This window comes from Thunnus albacares, chromosome 7 (genome assembly GCF_914725855.1).
Source record: "Thunnus albacares chromosome 7, fThuAlb1.1, whole genome shotgun sequence".
In the NCBI taxonomy this organism is placed as follows: Eukaryota; Metazoa; Chordata; class Actinopteri; order Scombriformes; family Scombridae; genus Thunnus; species Thunnus albacares.
The window spans coordinates 31,680,670-31,701,738 of NC_058112.1; the positions used below are offsets into that span (position 1 = coordinate 31,680,670).

General features: G+C 38.9%; 1 protein-coding gene across 1 annotated transcript in view; it reads left to right on the forward strand.

The window, feature by feature from the left end:
- The first annotated feature begins 537 nt into the window (after positions 1-537).
- The window catches only part of LOC122985344 (carbohydrate sulfotransferase 8-like), a 92,746-nt gene continuing 72,214 nt past the window's right edge, over positions 538-21,069 (forward strand). The window contains exon 1 of the mRNA XM_044355923.1: positions 538-845. The gene's annotated coding sequence lies outside the window, so the exon portion shown is untranslated. The remainder of the gene's footprint in view (positions 846-21,069) is intronic.

Sequence of the window (21,069 nt, forward strand, 5' to 3'; positions counted from 1 at the left end):
TGAAAACGTTTGAGAATCACTACCTTAGAATGAGCCCTTTATATCTACAGAGGGAGCAGGTCCCCTTCCACAGAGACTGCCATGTTTCTACAGTAGCCCAGAACGGACAAACCAAACACTGGCTCTAGAGAGGGACTTTTGCATTTTTTGTGAGTTTCACAGCCACCATATTCTCCTACATGCTTGGAAGGGAGGGTTAGGGGAGGGGAGAGGTATTCATTTGATTGCAATCTCTAACATCACTGCTAGATGCCACTAAATCCTAAACACTGGTCCTTTAAAACAACAGGTGTACTTCAAAACACGTGAGTCAGACACTTTCAGTGCGCCTCTAGGTAACAAAAACACAACAATTCTTATTTTCGTGATGATACACTAATTAAAATATACTTGTGAATATAATATTCAATTTCTGTGGAGTCTAAATTCGACACACTGCTCCTTTAAATAGTCTAAACATTGCCAATGCATAGTTTTATTTTGAAGGCAGGGAGTCGAACTTCCGGCCTTCTTCTTCTTCTCCTCCATGAACTTGACGCGCCATCTTGCCCGCTCCGCCTCGCCTGTCCTCAGTAACTCAGTTGCGGTTCTCTGCCCGCAACTTTGGGCGTTTTCTCTCCCCTCCTGTGCACTTTCATCCCACAAAACGGGACATTTCAACGTTTTTGTTTTTTAAAAAAAACACGTTAACGCCTCCGCCCGCTCGTTTTGTCACCGGTTTGCAGCCGTTATTTATTTATGTATTTTTTTGTCTCGAGAAAGCGAGGTCAACAAACCCGAGAGGAGCTGAGTTTCCAACGGACCGGTAAACTCCGCCGCCTGCGTCCATGCTGATTTCCACACAGGTGAGTGAAAAAGGGAGAAATAATCATCTTTGAAACGTTTCTTTTTGTTTGTTTGGTGCTTTTTTTTTTAATCCACAACAGAGATTAAGTTCACTTTTCCCCTTTAGCTAAAAAAAATCGCCTCCGCTCAATCTGCCCACATCGTTTTTTAACGTGAACTCTTTCCATTTGGCATCCTCCGGTGTCCCGTTAGTCTCCTTAAAAAAAAAAGGACAAAAACGTTCCGGTAATATTTGTAGGGGAGTGTGAAGAGTCTCTGCGGTGCTTAACGGGCAGTTTCTAGTGATTTTTATCTCAGTTAATGGAAGCTGAAAGTGAGTTCATGTTGACATAATGGTGCTTAATTGTGTTGTTAATAATTAGTTAATATGTAAAACCTGCAGGCTCAGGTATACGAGTCACCTGTAGTTATTAACTATGTGACATTAATGTTTTACTCCAGCATGAGATAAGCTTTCATTTGTCAAACCCAGTCTGCTGGTAAAAAGCTGTGTTGACACCCACAGGTGATGCACATTTGTTGTTTTTTTTCTGGTCGTTGTTGTGTTGTTTTATTGTTGAGTCATTGCTGGGTTGCAGTTTTGAATTTAGTGCCCTGATTTTATACTAATTCTCTGTCACTTTTTTTAAATTAATTTGCAGACATTTCATTATTATTATTTTTTGGGGACATTTGGTACAAATAAGAAGAAAATGATAAAATGTTAATTTGGTTAGTACCCATTTATTACAGGCAAATTGGTTTCATACATAGATGAATAATTAACACATTTCTTATTAAATTAGACTCTTGACAATTTTTTATCTGTCTGAAAAGACTGTTTTTTCAGCTTAGAGTAGTTTTATGCTTTTTCACTAATTTCCTAAAAGTAGCTGCTGTTAAGACATGTCTTTGACAGGGTCATGTGATTGGGTTGTATACCGGGAGATGTGCTTGTTTTAGAGCTTTTAATATGCTAATATGTAGTTTGACACATAAAAAACTACACAAAAAAACAAGTATTTTCTGTCAGTCAGAGAAAAAATACCAACTAAACCAACTTAACGCTTTTAAAAGTTATAATTTGTACCAAATTTCACCACCATCTCTGTAAAAAATGTCCTAAAAATTAACTGTGAAACATCTGTAAATTACTCTGTTTTAGATTTTATATTCATTTCCAGGAAATGAGCTGTAAATTTGCATACAGGGAATTGGAAGCTTTGCTAAAACAACAACACAGGGTCACTGGACTGAACCAAGCGGGTAAAGATAATATATATAAGAGTATAAAAGCCAAAACAGAGCAGATCTGTTGCAGTGTTTGCATCTTTCTCTATGTTGACTGTACAGATAGAAAACTACTGAGGAGGAAAATCAATATAAATCTGGAAAACTGAAGCTGGTTTTGATTGTAACAGTGCAGGAGGAGATTGAAGCTGTATATGCTGGATACCAAGTGCTGGATAAAAAAAAAAATCCAAGTGGAGAAGGTAAAAGGAAGAGTTGTGTTGGATGATTCTGTTTACATGCACAGGATACGACAGCTCCACCTGTCTGCTCTTAAACCAATTATTTCTGATGGTTGCAGCTGCTGGTTGCAGCTCAGCTCAGCTGCTCAACAGTCCAACACAGTTTGAGTTTTTTTGTGTGCAGTGCGTCGTGATGAAACCCTCGTATGTCCAGAAATAGAGAGAAAATGGAGGCAAAGTTGATTTGTCTGAACTCGCCGGTGCACATGTGAAGTTGTATTTTGAGCTCAGTTGGAAATGACTCTTCAAATGATTTCTACTGTAGAGCGGCTCTCTCTCTCCCGGTGGAGTGGGAGTCAAATGTGCTCAACCATGACTGTTCATCATTATCTCCAATTTTTGTAAAAAAAAAAAAAAAAAAGATGTCAGAAAATAGTGAATAATGTGTATCACAGTTTCCCAGATGAATTCAAAATGCCTGTTTTATCCATCCGACAGTCTAAAATTAGATTTCCCCAAAAATCTTGAAGAAAGAGCAGAAGTCTGAACGTGGTCGGAATAAATTTACACTTCAGTTTGTAACAAAACCTAAATGTGGAGCTGCGTTATACAACTTAAAGTCATATTTAGTAGAGCTGCAAAGATCAGTTGATAGAAATTTAACTCACTGACAAATGTTTTAAAGTGATAATGAAAATAATTGTTAGTTTTAAAGCGTTCAATTAATCTGATGATCGTTTGCTTGATTAATTGTTTTGTCTATAAAATGTATGAAATGAGTGAAAATGCTCGTTATAATTGGTCTTTAAATGTCTTGTTTTGCCAGTTATTTTTCCAATAATCATTACAAGTTCACTACTAGTTAGTTGTGACACTAACATTCAGTCTTTCATTCAACCTTTATTTACACAAGGCGGACCGGTGAGAGCAGGATCGTTGTATCCTGTTCACACATGACAGAAAAATCAAAAATGTCACAAAGCAAGAAACAAAACAAAACATGAAGACAACCATTAAAATGTAAAAATGCAATTATAAATAGAGATATAAAGGTAAAAAAGATAACAGCAGTAAATGTATTAAAATGCAACAATAAAGGATAAAAACCAAGTTAACATTCAGATCTGAGCAGAACAGGTTACTTTGAAATCATAATGTTTAGAGATGAATATATATACACACACACACACAGATACATATGTAACATACATATATATACACAATCCAAACAAAGTCTGAAAAGTCTGAGTTAAGGGATCGAACTCAGTATCAGCAGATAATCAACATTAAAGGACTCATCAGGACATTGATCGATAAAATAATCAGATAAATTGATGGTGAAAGTAATCGTTAAAGGGGAAATATTATGCTTTTCGTGATTTTTCTGTCATTTATATTCTGTTATGATGTCGGATGCTAAAGATGCTCAAAGTTCCAAAACTTGTGGTGAATATATGTAGAAATGTTCCCTGCAAGTCAAAAATCAGGGCTTCAACCTGCTCTGAACGCTTCGTTTGCATCGTTTTCTTTCTACCTTGCCGACAAGCTGACGTCGGCTCGTCACACATGACCATAAATGGCTGTCTGTTCTGTAGCTTTGGTTGCTAAGGTTGTTGCTAAGGTTGTTGCTAAGGGTTTTCCATGTGTTGTTCATGTTGTCCACTCATATTTAGGCTTGAACGTGTAGGGATGTTTTTGAGAAGCTGAGAACAAGAAAAAGTAGTGAAATCCTGCTACTGTAGCTTGTTTCATGGTTTGTTGATGTAGCCGTGATGCAGCTTCCTGAAGCTGACCAATCAGAACAGAGCTGGCTCATCGGGAGGCGGGTCTTAAAGAGACAGGAGCTAAAACAGCCTGTTTCAGACAGAGGCTGAACTGAGGGGCTGCATAAAGAGCCAGTAGAAGATAAATAAGGAGTTTTTAAACTATAAATCATGCAAAGATGTTCCAGTAGAGCCCCAGATTATAAATATAGAGCTGGAGATGTGCAGGATACGTCCTCTTTAAGTGCAGCTCTGATATTTGGAGACATACGATTGAAGTCCGAATCAAATCGTCAGGTTTCATGGATCAAACATCACGAGACATGACTGTGGATTCCCCCGATCGTCTTTATTCAAGAGTAAAACATCCACAATCTGCAAAGTGGGGTTTTTTTTTCGAGGCAGCAGAGGACTGAGCCTCATATCCACCTGTCACACCGAGAGGAGGAGGAGGAGGAGGAGTAGGAGGAGGAGGAGGAGCAGCAGGACTCATCTGTTGGTTCCTCCTCATCTCTTCTGTCAGAGAGGAGGTGAACGAGCTGCTCTGCGATCGCGCTGAATTATTTCTCTCCTCTGAGCTATAAATAGCCGACTGTCCCGAGCACCTCGCAGTGAATCAAAGCAGCTCGTCGTCACCGCTCGCAACACACATCTTCCTCTACTCCTGAAGACCCTCAGTGACATAATCCATCTCCTGAACCCCTCAAACCCCAACCTTCATCTCTTCCAGTAACGAGGATGACTTCTCATTTAGATTCAGAGAGAAACTTAAACATTGTCCATCACTCTTCATGGTTATTTATTTTTAAAAAATCATCCCTCTGGTGTGTTTATTCTGGTCTGAATCAGTGCAGGAGTTGGAAAGATTGAAGATGAAGAAGCTGAAAATCCTGCAGCGTGTTGAGTCTCGTTAAGGAGACAATCAGCTGTAAAATGTGCAGAACAGACACACACACACACACACACACACACACACACACACATAACCACCTGCCGTTAACGGAGGGAAAGATTGTCTCCAAAAATGAATTTCATCCATTCCTGATGTAAATCTCCATCCTCTGGGAAGCTTTACATGCTGAACAACCAGCAACACTTCCAGCATCTTGTCATCTGCCTGAAATGCGACTACAGAAGCTACAACACTGTTAGCTGCAAATTTCAAAATTTCAAATAGCCTTAAAACGACCGAGGAGATAGATTTGAGTCATTTTACACCACAGGAGGCTCCCATCATCACCCTAATCCATCCCAAAGCTCTTTTTTTTCTTGTTTTCAAACATTAACAGCCCTTTAATTCCTGTGTTTGCAGACTGCAAACATTCATCTTTAAAAAGAAAGCAGTGACATAAGCTGAGTCAGAGCGAGAACAACTGTTAAAACAATAAAGTTTTATTCACTTTAGTCCATTAATTCATCATTTACCAGCCTTGAGTTTCAATAATGGATGATAAAGTGATTGAATCTTAGACTGTAGCCTACATTACGTTCTTACATACATTTATTAAGCTTTAATCTGACGGAGACAAAACACACAGACGCCAGCAACTGAGGGTGAAAAATATAGTTGGATATATGATTCACAAAACCTAAGATGACATCTACAAATATCTTGTTCTATCCACAACCCAAAGATATTCACTTTACTGTCATTTAAGACTAAAGAAACCAGAAAATATTCACATTTAAGAAGCTGGAATCAGAGAATTTGGACGTTTTCTTCTCTTTAATAATTGGCAACTAATCAATTAACCATCACAGATCTATATATATAACACATATACAATAATAATTATAGTATAACAGAATATACAGTGATACATATAGGATTAGTGGGATATATATAAAAAGTGACTTTATAACAGTAGTTTGTGTATCACAGCAACAATAGTTAAAGTGAGAAAGACGGTTCAAGACTTCTTCAAAGGATGTTACACAAAATATAAATATGATGTTTGACTTGATGTTCATCTGTACAATTACATAAACTACTAAACTTGTGTTATAAAGGCTTTATATTTATCTATCTTCTACTCTAGGCCTAGTGTGGTACTGTGTTCATGGTGCCCTCTGAAAACAACAGTCGTCATGGTAACAACAACAAGACCAATTATTACCAGGGCTTTTATTATCGATTACTCTTAATTATTTTCTTCTTAAATCGATTAATCGTTTAGTCAGTGAAATGTTAAAAAGTGAAACAGTGACATCACGACGTCTTCAATTAGCTTGTTTTGTCTTTTTTTAACAGTTTAATTAGCAAAAGTCTGAACGAGGAATAAATTCATCCAAACACTTCAGTTTGTAACAAAACCTGAATGTTGAGCTCCTGTTCAGTTGTTTTATACAACGTAAAGCTGCAAAGATCAGTCGATCAGTCAGTTGATGGAAATTTACTGGCAAATGTTTTGATCATTGATTCATCGTTACGAGTGTGAAGATTTGCTGCTTTTCTTTGTCACGTATGACAGTAAACTGAACTGAATGTCTTTTGGTTGGAATACGTCTCCTTGAGCTAAATGACATTATATCACTACACTATTCTGACAATTCATAGACTAAATGATCAATCAAGAAAACAATCGTTAGATAAATTGATAACAGTTAGATTTAGAGCTTTCAGTTAATCTGACAATTGTTTTCTAGATTAAGTATTATTGAGTTGAAGGTTTCTGTTTGACCAACAGTCTAAAACCAAAAGACATTCAGTTTACTGTCATATGTGACAAAGAAAAGCAGCAAATCTTCACACTTGTGAAGCTGAAAAAAGCAACTTTTTTTTTGGCATTTTTGCTTTAAAAACGACTTAAAGATGAATCAACTATCAAAACAGTTTTCCACTAATCACTACAAGTTCACTACTAGTTAGTTGCAACACTAATAAAACCAAAAGATATTCAGTTTAGTGTCAAGCAGGGACTTTTTTGCCATCTTTGCTTGAAAAATGATGAAACAGAGATTTGTTTATTATTTAAAATAGTTGCTGATTTAAGTTTGGACTAATCGTTGCAGCTGTGGTTCTTACCTTTAGTACATTTCACCACTATATACAGTAAAAGTATATCAGCACACCTGGTATAAACACATGTGACATTATAATAATAATAAAGTGTGAAAGCAGTGTGTGTGCTGCAGTAACCTGCTCAGCTTAAGTAAAGGATTATACAGTACGACTATATCTCCTGTTTAAAAGAACGTGAAGCGTATCACAGAACGTCCTCGTGAGCAGGACCGGAGGCTCCGTTCCAGCTGTACTCTGTGTGAACCGCTCCTTCACTGAACCAGTATTAGGATTCAATTACCATAAGCACCTTTAATCTGAACATACAGAGGAAACACTATAACACTATCCCCTCCGCCCACGCTTAACGAGTAAGAAACCACACTCACCCTCCGTGTCAAATAATCTACAAAGGGTAGTTATTTCTGGGGTGGGACGCATTAATTATACATTAAAAAAAAAAAAAAAGACACCTTTGCTTCCAGAAATAAAGGAAGTGGTGCTGCAGCTTTGTAGACTTTCTTCCCCTGAAGGTCACGGCTGTTTGTCAGCTCTCTCTCTCTCTCTCTCTCTCTCTGGGGTCGGCGTGATGTTGATGTGAGCTGGCCTGTTATAGATGGATGTTTGTAATGACTTCCTCCCATCTCCAAAGAAACCGGACTCCGGGGACCCCCCACCATGCATCTTTTAGCGTTATGCTAATGGCAGCGTAGATGCTTTTTAAAACAAGCGGATGTGCAGCAGCTTGGAGCTCGCTCTCTCTCTCTTGCTCTCTCTCTCTCTCTCTCTTCTCGCCTCTCTCCTGCAGTCTGAGGCTGCGGTGTTAAATATTGTTATTTGAGTCAGATCTGTGAACGACCTCCGAGAGCTCAACTGGAGAGAGAGAGAGAGAGAGAGAGAGAGAGAGGAGTCTGGGAGCATGAATGGGGGCCTTTGTGTCGTCTCATTTAGCAGGCGGTCAGCGCTGCACTCATGGATAGGTTATCAAGGCCCCTAATCAGTCCACTTACATTCCAGTCATGGAAAACTTTGTATTGATTAACGCCGCCATCAAATATTTGGTGATTAAGAGGTCATCCGTCGCCGGTGTGCTGGAAAAGGATTAGTGACGTTAATGATTCGGCTCGTTAGTCGCTTGTTTATGATTTTGTGATTTTCATTGTGTGGATGAGTTTTATTGTGAAAGGACAAGATTTGTTTTTAATGTTTTTCTTATTGTCCACTAATCTCATGTGAACTGATCTATTAAGAAGTATTATGTGTGTATCCAAAGCCTGATATATCTTATTCCTCTGTTGTTGTCCAAAAACTATTAAAAACACATCAGTGGACTCTATTGTTACACTATTAATTGGAATAAAAGCCCAGTCGGAATAAAAGCGGATCATGTGACCACCTCGATCAGAAGAGACGTTTGATAATCCGTTCAATAGGAAAAATGTTAGCGCCTCATAACCGTGTAAACCTTTAATCTGATTGTTTCTCTCTCTGGTTGGAATAAATATATATTCTTTCTGTGCATGTTTGCCCCACGTGGGGGTAACAGAGAGAGAGAGAGAGAGAGTGAAGTTAGCAGCTGTGAACGTAGCACTGCAGTGTGTGTTCACTTATAAATGCTACAAGTCCTCAAGACTCACCTGCCACCTGCTGATTAAAGTCAAAGGGAGTTAGCTCTGAAGTTAGCAACAATGTGTTAGCCTAACCTGACCAGTTCACTTAAGGTGGACCAGAGCTATATACACACTGTTGTCACACAGCTGTTGTGATTAAATTCATCGGCTCATGTAAACACATATTAGATCACATCCTGTGTGAACAGTCGACCCCGAAATCTGCAATCGCAAGGATTTCAATCAGTATGAATAAAGTGAGCATGTAGCCGCCACACTGGGTGACTGAGGGGGGGTGGGGGGTTGGGGGGGCTGAGGTTGTCACTGGTCCACCTTAAAGGTCAGTCCACCTTAAGTGAGCCTAGTCAGGTTTGGCTAACTCACCTCCTTCACTTTAATCATCTGGTGGCAACAAGACACAGTAACTCGGTTTGTAGCATTTATTCACTGACAAACAGCCGAAACTGTGATACTGTGAACTTCATACTCTCTGCTCCGCTCACCAGTCTCACCATTACTCATGATACACTCTCTCTCAATATAATAAAAGGCTTTTTTTTTTTTTACAGATGTAATCACACAGAAACATGTACTACAGAGCTGATTTCTCTCAGATTATGACAAGACTTCATGTATTTTGCAGCTTTTACTGCACATTGACTTTTCACCCCACGTAGATAGAGACCGTTTCTGAAGATCAGGGAGGAGGATAAACTCTCTCTCTCTCTCTCTCTCTCTCTCTACATCACACTCGCTCTGCACACAACCTACGCACTGAGCTACCCCTCAAAGCAGCCACACCACTTGTACAACACTATAGTAAGTTAGTTGAAATCATCCAACAGAGAAACAGCGATGGACTCAGCCGGTCGCCAATTACCGATATATCCATCTAGTCGCCCAAAAACCCCCCAGTACAAAGATCAGACTGTTCTCCAGGCCGATGGCTTCTCACATCTCCCAAATCATCACACAACTGACCGTTTACTTTCTGACAAAATATCTTAATAAAGTGAAATTACACTTACACATTACAACAGTTTTAGGATGGACATTATAACAGCTTTGAGCCTGTCTCATAATCTCCACCATCGCCACTGGTTGGATGTGCAATGCATTGTGGGATACGTTCTGTTACTTTTCAGGCAATGTGCTCATTAAACGAACACATCCAACAGTAATTCTTCCTCCTCTCAGATATAGAGTGTCTGTTAATAAATTTAATTCAAATGCAGCTTTTGAGTGAAATGAAATAGAAAGAAAAACATAATAATTAAAAGGTGTTAAATTGATGCAACTACAAGTTAATTACAGTGACGAACATGCAGTTTGTGAAGTCGTTTTGCTTCTTTTAGGATATGTTTTGTTTGTGTCGGAGTATAAAGTGAAATCGTTTCTAAACACAGATGCTTTTAGACAGATTCAGAGGTGTCGGCAGTAACATCATCATAATCATCACTGTTATAGCGACCGTGGTGCTTTCTGTTTGAAAACGGGGGGGAAAACGTGGCTTTCATTTTTGTTCTGCAGCTTAGCAATAAAGAAAGAACGAGTATAAAGAAGGAAAATGGGCTCTTTTCACCGACCGTAATGGTTAGTGAAGACTCAAGTCACAAAAGGAGAAGCGGAATTTGCTGAAAATGATTTGGCAATAAGTCTTTCAAGAGTTCAGGAAGAGGCCAAGGACGTTTACTTTGAAGCCGCTACTCTCGAGAGTCATGTACGCCGGGAAACGTAGCGTCCACGGCGGGAAATTAGAGAGAGAGAGAGTAGATAGAGAGAGAGAGAGAGAGAGAGAGAGAGCTCCGGGGACAAAATGTCCCTCATTGTCCCTGAAACTGAGGTGACCCATTGAAAAAAAAAATGAAAAATTGATTAACTTTTTGCAGCTTTGCACCAGTTATTACACACAGCTGCATGTGTATTGGGTTTTTTTTTTCTATAATTGCTGACTTTGGAAAACATGTTGTACTCATTTTATATCAAGGACTTAATTAACGCAATAACTCCCGACAATCTCCATCCCTGGATTTCAGCGACTACAGTGTGCAGCTTCTACATCAGTTGGTATTAATTTGTTATGTGGAGTGAAAGTAATTTACATCAACAGTTAAATTAGCCTTTCGCTTCTTGCTTATTTCTCCCCTTATTCTCATAAAATAATAATAATAATGATTATGAGACGGAGCTGCATGTCCGCTCCTCAGAGGAATGTCGTTTCTAGGTCAGCGCTGAAGACGCATTAAAGAGTCATACAGTCGACACCTCAACACGGTTTAGATTCATCCCGTTAAAGGAGCAGTCTGCTGTTTCTCTTCTTGACGACTAAACAACAACATGTTCGTCCGTCTCTCACTTCTGTCCTACTCCAGCTCAAAGCCCTTCGGTTCCTGCTTAAATCTTTAAAAACACCTCACAAATGTGTAGTTTCATGTTTAGACTCTAGCGGGTATATGAGGCCGGTCAGAAAGCTGCTAGTATTTGTCATTTAGGAATAATCGAGGTGTAAATCTTCTAGTTTTATCAAACAAACAGGAGGAAATGGTGCATTTTTTTGGGGGGGACTATTTTCAGCAGCGGATGAATCCATGTTGTGGACGGTGTGTGTGTGTGTGTGTGTGTGTGTGTGTGTGTGTGTGTGTGTGTGTGTGTGTGTGTGTGTGTGTGTGTGTGTGTATTAGGGATGTGCAGAGGGTCCAGTATCTGTATCTGTATCTATATTTGTCGAGACAGCAAAATTATTTGTATTTGTATTTGAATAAAAGTGGAAAGAGGCTTAAAAATCCTGTTTCTGTTTTTGTTTTTATGACACTTTTAATTTTAGAAAATTGAAGTGATACAATAAGTGTTCATGAATAAACTACCGTATGACGGAGGTACCAGAGTCTACCAGATCATAGATGACTGTGCTGATTACTGAGCTGAAACTTTACTCATCACCTTATTGCAGACACACCTCGAACTAACAAATACTTATAAAATATTTGCATGAAACAAATATTTGTAAAAAAAAAAACACACTATTTGTGCTTTGCTGAATAGCGTATTTGTATTCGGGCACACCCCTAGTGTTTGTATGTGTGTGAGTCGAAACTACAGTGTGTGTGTGTTCATGTTCACTCAGTCTAATGGTGTTTTTTTTTTTTTTTTTACAAATAATTGATTTGTTTGGACAGAAAAGGAATCAGGAATTTTATTTTTATTCGTTTCAGCCATTTTTGTTTCCAGCAAATATTTAAAACTCTTGTTCCAACTCCTCACCGTTGTGACAGTAAACTGAATATATTTGGGTTTTGGAACTTGGGTCGAACAAAATACAACATTTAGAGACGTCATCTTGAGTTATAAGACATTTTGGTAGATATTTTCACAATTTTCTCACATTTTATACACAAAAAGATTGAGTTATCGAAAAATTAATTGAGGATGGAAAAGAAATCATGTCAGTAATTGTTGCAGATCGATGGAGCTCTGCGTCACAGAGGAATAAGATCTATCAGGCTTTGATACACAATACTTGTAAGTAGATCAATACATTGCTGGTTTGGAATTATTGATCTTAGATTAGTTTACAACCTGATCAAGTCTAATTTATTTATAGAGCAAAAAGGGGTTGACCAAAGGGCTTTACAGAGACATTTAAGATGGTTAAATAATTAAAATATAACAAAAATAAATAGATATACAAAGTTACAACAATATTATCATGATATTAGGAGGTGATTTTATAACGGTGGGTCTTTAGCGACCAAGAATTTTGGTGTTTTGGATCAAAATAATCTGAAAAAGTTTCAGATTTCAACATTTATCTCACCACAAGGTCCATTTAGTAGCTGTTCTGGAGCTTTTGATTGTATCACATGATCTTCTTGAGCCGATCAGAGCTCAGCTTTGAATCCGACGTGGACGAAAATGGAAATTTAAACAGAAAAAGTGGAATTTTCTACAGTTTTATGACAACCGGGCTTCTCCATTCGCTAGTGAAGATCATGAGATACCATCAAAAGCTCCAGAGCAGCTGCTAAATGGGTCTTCCAGTTCATTTTCCTCTCCTGTTGAAAGTTACCTTGTATATTATTATTATTATTATTATGATATATATTTTTGGATGCATTGTTTCAGGGCTGCAGTTTTCTAATCTTTAATGTAGCACCTACATTATAAGTCCTGCCGGATGATTGCAGAGGACAGACATACAAGAATAAAAAAAAAATATAATATAATCAGGAATATAATCTGTAAATCCGATGAGTTGACAAGCCACCTCCTCCGCCACAATAAAGGGCCTGTAGCCCCTTGGACGTGAGCTAAGTAGATTAATCCCCTTTTCATTCCCTGATGAAAACATAATCTTATTGGATAACGTATACTGAAAACTCGCTGTGTATTTGTTTATCACGATGACATCCTGTTGTGAGGCTTCAAGGTGAACAGAGGTTGAGTGTTGAGCAGCTGAATCAGAGAAGTGGGGGAGGAGGGGGGAGGGGGGGTTGAATTAGGTTTAATCAGTTTATAATAAAAAAAAAGGTTGAATTTATATTCATTTTCCTCCCTTTTTTTTTTTTTTACTCTGGCGTATTTGTGTAGCACATCGCTGTTGGGAGGTTTTATTTAATTTGTTGTGCTTCAGTCAGACAGGTGATGATTTTCTTAGACATATATAACAGTTAATTGAATATCTTTTGAACAGGTTTTGCTCGCTATAATCATTCTGCCGCTCATACCGACCATTAAGACTTCCTAATGTGCTTCTAACATAACATAACTAACATAATAGTTATTTTGAGGTTTCAGCAGTCTGGTACTAGACAGTGTTTTTGTGTTGTCATGGAGAGAAAAAAAGACTTTTCAATGCATTTTCACACAGATTGAAGGCTGAGGATTTTGTTTTCTATCACGTCCATTGAAAGCACAATAAGAAGGGTTCACCCATTGATCAGTATGAACAGGAGGAGTAATTACAGCGAGCAAAACCTGTTTTCACTGCTCATATTAGCACCTGACTGTTATTTAAAGACAAGCTCGGAATAATTGTGAACCTTCCTTTTAATGCAAAACCAATGCAGGATTTTGCGTGACGTCATCACAGAGCGAGTTTCTCCACCGTCTCTGAACGTCTGAAGGTAGCGTCAGCTGTAGCGGACTTCACCTTTAAAAGACGGGTCGGCCATTAAAGCAGAAGTCAGCGGACAGCGGCGAGCGTATTGTGATGAACGACTCCCCGGCTGTGTAATTTCCTCTGACCCTGTTAGAGCAGAGTACAGTATCACAGCCTTCTTCTTCTCTCTCCACCTTGCAGGCAGCAGCCTGCTCGGGGAGCGAGAGGAGAGATAAGCTCCAATCCTTTCTGACATTTTTGGGTCTCCGAATGTTTGTCTTTTGTTCAACTTTACACAACTTTGTGAATATTCACGGCGCGTCGCAGCTCCCGGCCGACTTCCCCCCCCTCCCCCCCCGGCGTGTTATGAAAGCGGGGGAGAGCTGCAGTCACAATATTGATACAGCGCGACACGTCTGAAGCGGTTCAATATCACCAATCGTTTCCTATTTCAGAGCGCTGATGAGCCACCTCGGGGAGGTAGCGTTTCTGAGTGCGAGAGAGACGGATGACGCTCCGGCCTCGTCCCGTGTTTGTCTGCAGGTCGTCAGACGCACAGACGGAGCGCGCTGCAGACAGATATTGATCTCCGAGTGAGTTCTCCATCTGTCATGTTAATCCAGGCACCGCGGGACTCTCAGCCGGTAAAAACCTGATCAAAGTGTCCTGGGGGCCCCCGGCGCGGCCACAGGCTCTGAAAGGTCAAAGGTCAACAGGCGATATGTTTGACTCAACGAGGACGCTGAAACCTGATTCTCAGACAGGATTACAGACGTCCATCGCTTTGATTATTTTTCCAAAACTGTGTTGTGGAGCTGAAACAATTAGTGGAGTCAGTTTATTTACATAAAGACGAGAATTACAATAAAAACAGACATAATTATAAAAATCAATAATTAAGTGTAAGAAATCTCGGATAAAACTATAAAACACAAAAGACGCTTTACACAGAGAACAAATAAAACGTCCTCATGATGATAATCAAAAGGCTGAAGACAAGAAATGAGTTTTATTTGTTTGGATTAGTAGATTAATTGATTGACAGAAAATTAATCCCCAACCTCTTTGATAATTGATTCATTATTTCAGTCAGTGTTTTCTGTTTTTCTTCTTCGTCACAAGTGACAGTAAATCAGGTGACTTATTCAGACGTCGTTCTGATCGACCGACAGTCAAAATCTAGAGAATTTACAATCATATGAGACAGAAAAGCAGAAAACCTTCAGTTTAAAAGACCTGAAAACAGAATATTTGGCATATTTGCTTGAAAATGTCAGGGCTCAGGAGATGCAGGAGTGGACCCAAACGCAGAGACCGGAATGCAGATATAATGAAAAACTCTTTTAATAGTGGATGGTCATGGACAGGTAAACAGGGCTGAACAGAACTAGCAGAAGGAACACAAAACAATCCAACAAAGACTGAACAGAAAACCAGAACTTAAAGAAACCAACCACAAACACAAACCCAAGCACACAACCCAACAAACCAATGATGCAGTGATGAACCGAGGGACTAAACAAACGTGCAAAACCAGGAGACCATACAGAACACAACATAAGACCAAAAAAACCACCTTAAGTCCGGGCAAGATGTGACAGAAAAATGACTTACAGTTATTGTAATGGTAATTCTTTGTCAATCAACTCAATTGAATTGACTGAATTGTTTCAGCTCTATATGTAGCTGCGAGCTCATGTGGTGTTTTATATCACTGTAAATTGAATATATTTTGTCATTTGAAGACATCATCATCATCATCATGGGAAATGTGGAGGCCATTTTTCACATTTTATACGCTAAAGTAATTTAATTTTTTTTGGTTATGTGTAAAGATTTTCCTGAAACTTTTTCTTCCTCCTCCGCCACGTCTCTCCTTCTCTCTGCCGCACACTCGAGGACGGTTGAGATCAACGACTTTACATCGAAAAGGTCAGGTGTGAGCGTTGTCAAACCACTCACATCCCCGAGAAAATGAATATGATCACAAACTAGGCTTTGATGAGAAAAAGAGCGAGTCTGCCACTAAATTTAATCAGGACAGTGTTTTGATCCTTGTCTGATCTCCATCTGGTCATCAGTTTAGTGGATTGAGTTGCTAAATATTTATAATATTACTAATAACCTTTTTTACACCACAATTAGCACGTATATGCAGGTTTTTTTAAATGCGGGTAAAGCTGCTAAAAGTAGGTAATTGACTCCTTTACCATCGCCATAGACTGCAGGGTTAGTAAACAGTAGAAAGCAGCATGGAGGCCAGTGACAAATGTTACAGTGGTTACTTTTTATTTCTTTTACTTGAGCCTGCTGCTGGAACGGAGACGGATGGGATTTGTGGCTGAGACAGACTGTTAAAAACAATAACATTCCCGTCTATTTACCACCAACGTCCAGAACTTCAACGTGCGTCATAGCATCGTGCCAGAAAAAGGGCGAAAATGAGCGTTTCCATCCGGGTGTCATGTTTACATTACTGCCGATCAGAGCCGGAGCCGATAAATACCCGAGACGAATGCAGAGTCATTTGACCCGAGAATGAATGCCGATTGTACTCTTCACCACTGAGGACAACAGCCAGATGTTAGTGGCTTTTTGCTCAGTGTTAAAGAGCCTTTAGACTTATCTTAACTACCAGAGTCGTCCTGTTTTGTCGTTGCGTATTGTTGAGTCTTACGGTGAGTGTTGAAGTTGCAGATCAGTATTTTTTGCTAGTGAATGATTGTCTGCAGCTTGTAAAGATTCTCACTCATCAGGTTGACTTTTCTCTAAAAGTAGCTGCGATGTGAAATTACCATCACGTTTACAGAAAGAGGTGCAGGTCTGAAAGGAGCTTTGATTAGGTGTTATATTGTCTTGTCGGTAGTCAGATCAATAGACAAGGCAAATGTATTTATATAGCACCTTATCCTGCACGGAAATACAGAAAAACAGTAGTCTGTGTTGCTGTGACTCATCAGTCAAAGATATTGTAGGAGGAAAACCTGCTGCAGACACATTGTAAGAGCTATGAGGAAGACACGGGATGTTATCGGACGTGTTTGTGTCTGGCGGCTGGCAGAGTTTTGTATTTCCTGCACGTTACCTCAGAAAGAAGCTGCACCTTCAGTTTGAGCTGTTGTGTGTACCTCCGAGTGCTGAATCATCACAACTCCATCGCGGATTCACAGGTGGAGCAGAAAAATGACTTTGGGTTTGTTTTGAGAGCAGATTTGTTTGTCGGTGTGATTTTTGTGGAGAGTTTTGTTTTTCTCTCTCTGGTCGGTATTTTCCTCTCTGAGCGTCTTGCCAACATTACTCGTTAATGTCAAGTATTGTTATTAATGTGAGAGCTCGTTATCTTCATTCTTTAAGATACACACACACACACACACACACGCTGTCATTTCCAATTTTTATCTTTTTATCTTTATTATAGCAGGAAAGTTAGGATGAGCCAGGCTTTCAAAATAAAAGCCCCCAACGATCACTGTATGTTAATAGGTAACTAGGGATGGAACTGTTTTTTCAAAATAAAAGACAGTAACTGTATCTTAATAGGAAATTGGTGAGTTTTAGGTCTGATATTTATACATGGAATTTCTTCTTTCACAGTTTAAGGCATTTTATTTCTCCTTCCAGCTTTGACATCATTTCTCTTTTAGATGTTTCAGCAACGTTTCAGCTCCCAGCTCCAGTTTTACATTTCAGCTTACAAGTTTTCAAAGCAGTGCGTTTCAGTTGATACCACCTGGTTTTTCAGCCATTTTCAGCATTGCTTTAGTCATTTCTTTCAGCTTTCAGCTTCCAGTGTATTTCAGCTTTCATCATTCACAGCAGCTGGCAGCAGCTGGGAGACGCAGCAGCAGCAGCAGCTAACAGCTTCCACCTCTCACACGCATTTTCCTCAGGAAAAGCAAATGTTCCAGTTTAAAGATGTTCTCTCTTAAAGTCATCCAAAGCTTTTCAAATGACAAAAACAACATCACACCCCCCAAAAATGTCCTTTTTAAAAAACCTTTTATTTCAAAATGTTTTTTCTTTTACAAAGGTTTTGATGCAGCATCAAAAACACACAAAAACAGCAACAATAAAACAATCAATTTAAAATCATAATGTGCAAAAAACAAGAAAAATGAAAACAAATCAAATATAAAGATCTGAAAATAAGTGAAATAACTCAATATGTGAAAAGGTAGACAGTAGAAACTTATAATAGAAACAAAAACAAAAGTAAGCAACAAGTAAAAGTTACATCTATGTGAGACAGATGTATTTAATCCAAGAGAAAAACAAGTAACCTAACAAGTGTGGTGTATTAATGAGGGATGGGCATCGATAGGATTTTACTCTTATCGATACTCTTCATTTAATGGGATGTGCTCTCTATTAATTTATTTTATAAAAACTGTGACGTGAACATGGACAGCTGTTAATTGTCGGTCACTGGGAGGGAGAGCGAATTAAAGGTTGATTTATTGTTGTTGTTGATTTATTTAGTGTGTTTGAGATCTAGACTGGTGACTGACTGTCCATCAACCTCCAGACAGGAACTCATGTGTTAACAGCAATGATTGAATATATGCATACAGGTAATGTTAGCGTTTAAACGTTAGCTGGCACTGTAACTTTCAAATGTTAATATTAGCGTTTAAACGGTAGCTGGCGCTGTAACTTTCAAATGTTAATGTTATCGTTTAAACGGTAGCTGGCGCCGTGACTTTGTAAAGTTAATGTTAGCGTTTAAATGTTAGCTGGCGCTGTGACTTTGTAAAGTTAATGTTAGCGTTTAAATGTTAGCTGGCGCTGTGACTTTGTAAAGTTAATGTTAGCGTTTAAATGTTAGCTGGGGCTGTAACTTTCAAATGTTAATGTTAGCGTTTAAACGGTAGCTGGCGCCGTGACTTTGTAAAGTTAATGTTAGCGTTTAAATGTTAGCTGGCGCTGTGACTTTGTAAAGTTAATGTTAGCGTTTAAACGGTAGCTGGCGCTGTGACTTTGTAAAGTTAATGTTAGCGTTTAAATGTTAGCCGGGGCTGTAACTTTCTAAAGTTAATGGTTTAAACATTAGCTGGCGCTGTAAATTTGTAAAGTTAATGTTAGCGTTTAAACGTTAGCTGGCGCTGTGACTTTGTAAAGTTAATGTTAGCGTTTAAACGGTAGCTGGCGCTGTGACTTTGTAAAGTTAATGTTAGCGTTTAAACGTTAGCTGGCGCTGTAACTTTCAAATGTTAATGTTAGCGTTTAAACGGTAGCTGGCGCTGTAACTTTCAAATGTTAATGTTATCGTTTAAACGGTAGCTGGCGCTGTAACTTTCAAATGTTAATGTTAGCGTTTAAACGGTAGCTGGCGCCGTGACTTTGTAAAGTTAATGTTAGCGTTTAAATGTTAGCTGGCGCTGTGACTTTGTAAAGTTAATGTTAGCGTTTAAACGGTAGCTGGCGCTGTGACTTTGTAAAGTTAATGTTAGCGTTTAAATGTTAGCCGGGGCTGTAACTTTCTAAAGTTAATGGTTTAAACATTAGCTGGCGCTGTAAATTTGTAAAGTTAATGTTAGCGTTTAAACGTTAGCTGGCGCTGTGACTTTGTAAAGTTAATGTTAGCGTTTAAACGGTAGCTGGCGCTGTGACTTTGTAAAGTTAATGTTAGCGTTTAAACGTTAGCTGGCGCTGTAACTTTCAAATGTTAATGTTAGCGTTTAAACGGTAGCTGGCGCTGTAACTTTCAAATGTTAATGTTATCGTTTAAACGGTAGCTGGCGCTGTAACTTTCAAATGTTAATGTTAGCGTTTAAACGGTAGCTGGCGCCGTGACTTTGTAAAGTTAATGTTAGCGTTTAAATGTTAGCTGGCGCCGTGACTTTGTAAAGTTAATGTTAGCGTTTAAACGGTAGCTGGCGCTGTGACTTTGTAAAGTTAATGTTAGCGTTTAAATGTTAGCCGGGGCTGTAACTTTCTAAAGTTAATGGTTTAAACATTAGCTGGCGCTGTAAATTTGTAAAGTTAATGTTAGCGTTTAAACGTTAGCTGGCGCTGTGACTTTGTAAAGTTAATGTTAGCGTTTAAACGGTAGCTGGCGCTGTGACTTTGTAAAGTTAATGTTAGCGTTTAAACGTTAGCTGGCGCTGTAACTTTCAAATGTTAATGTTAGCGTTTAAACGGTAGCTGGCGCTGTAACTTTCAAATGTTAATGTTATCGTTTAAACGGTAGCTGGCGCTGTAACTTTCAAATGTTAATGTTAGCGTTTAAACGGTAGCTGGCGCCGTGACTTTGTAAAGTTAATGTTAGCGTTTAAATGTTAGCTGGCGCTGTGACTTTGTAAAGTTAATGTTAGCGTTTAAACGGTAGCTGGCGCTGTGACTTTGTAAAGTTAATGTTAGCGTTTAAATGTTAGCCGGGGCTGTAACTTTCTAAAGTTAATGGTTTAAACATTAGCTGGCGCTGTAAATTTGTAAAGTTAATGTTAGCGTTTAAACGTTAGCTGGCGCTGTGACTTTGTAAAGTTAATGTTAGCGTTTAAACGGTAGCTGGCGCTGTGACTTTGTAAAGTTAATGTTAGCGTTTAAACGTTAGCTGGCGCTGTAACTTTCTAAAGTTAATGGTTTAAACATTAGCTGGCGCTGTAAATTTGTAAAGTTAATGTTAGCGTTTAAACGTTAGCTGGCGCTGTGACTTTGTAAAGTTAATGTTAGTGTTTAAACGTTAGCTGGCGCTGTGACTTTGTAAAGTTAATGTTAGCGTTTAAACGTTAGCTGGCGCTGTAACTTTCTAAAGTTAACGGTTTAAACATTAGCTGGTGCTGTAAATTTGTAAAGTTAATGTTAGCGTTTAAACGTTAGCTGGTGCTGTAAATTTGTAAAGTTAATGTTAGCGTTTAAACGTTAGCTGGCGCTGTGACTTTGTAAAGTTTATGTTAGCGTTTAAACGTTAGCTGGCGCTGTGACTTTGTAAAGTTTATGTTAGCGTTTAAACGTTAGCTGGGGCTGTAACTTTGTAAAGTTAATGTTAGCGTTTAAACGTTAGCTACCTGATGCTATGACTTTGAAGTTAATGGCAGTGGAGTTGTTGCATCTGATAATGAGAGTCACCTTGACTTGAGGTTGACTCGTTGCATTAGCCTGTCTATAAATCACTCACCAGTTAGAGCTGGGGGGAGCAGACTGGACTGACTGTGAGGAAGCAAGCCTCTCAGAAAATCCAAAACACTGCAAATACAGTATGTACACCAGTTTAAGACTGGTCCTCAATAACCATTGCTAGTATTAATACACATTACACGTAGCATGAATAACAGAGGCCTGGGTTTTAATTTAGCCTCCG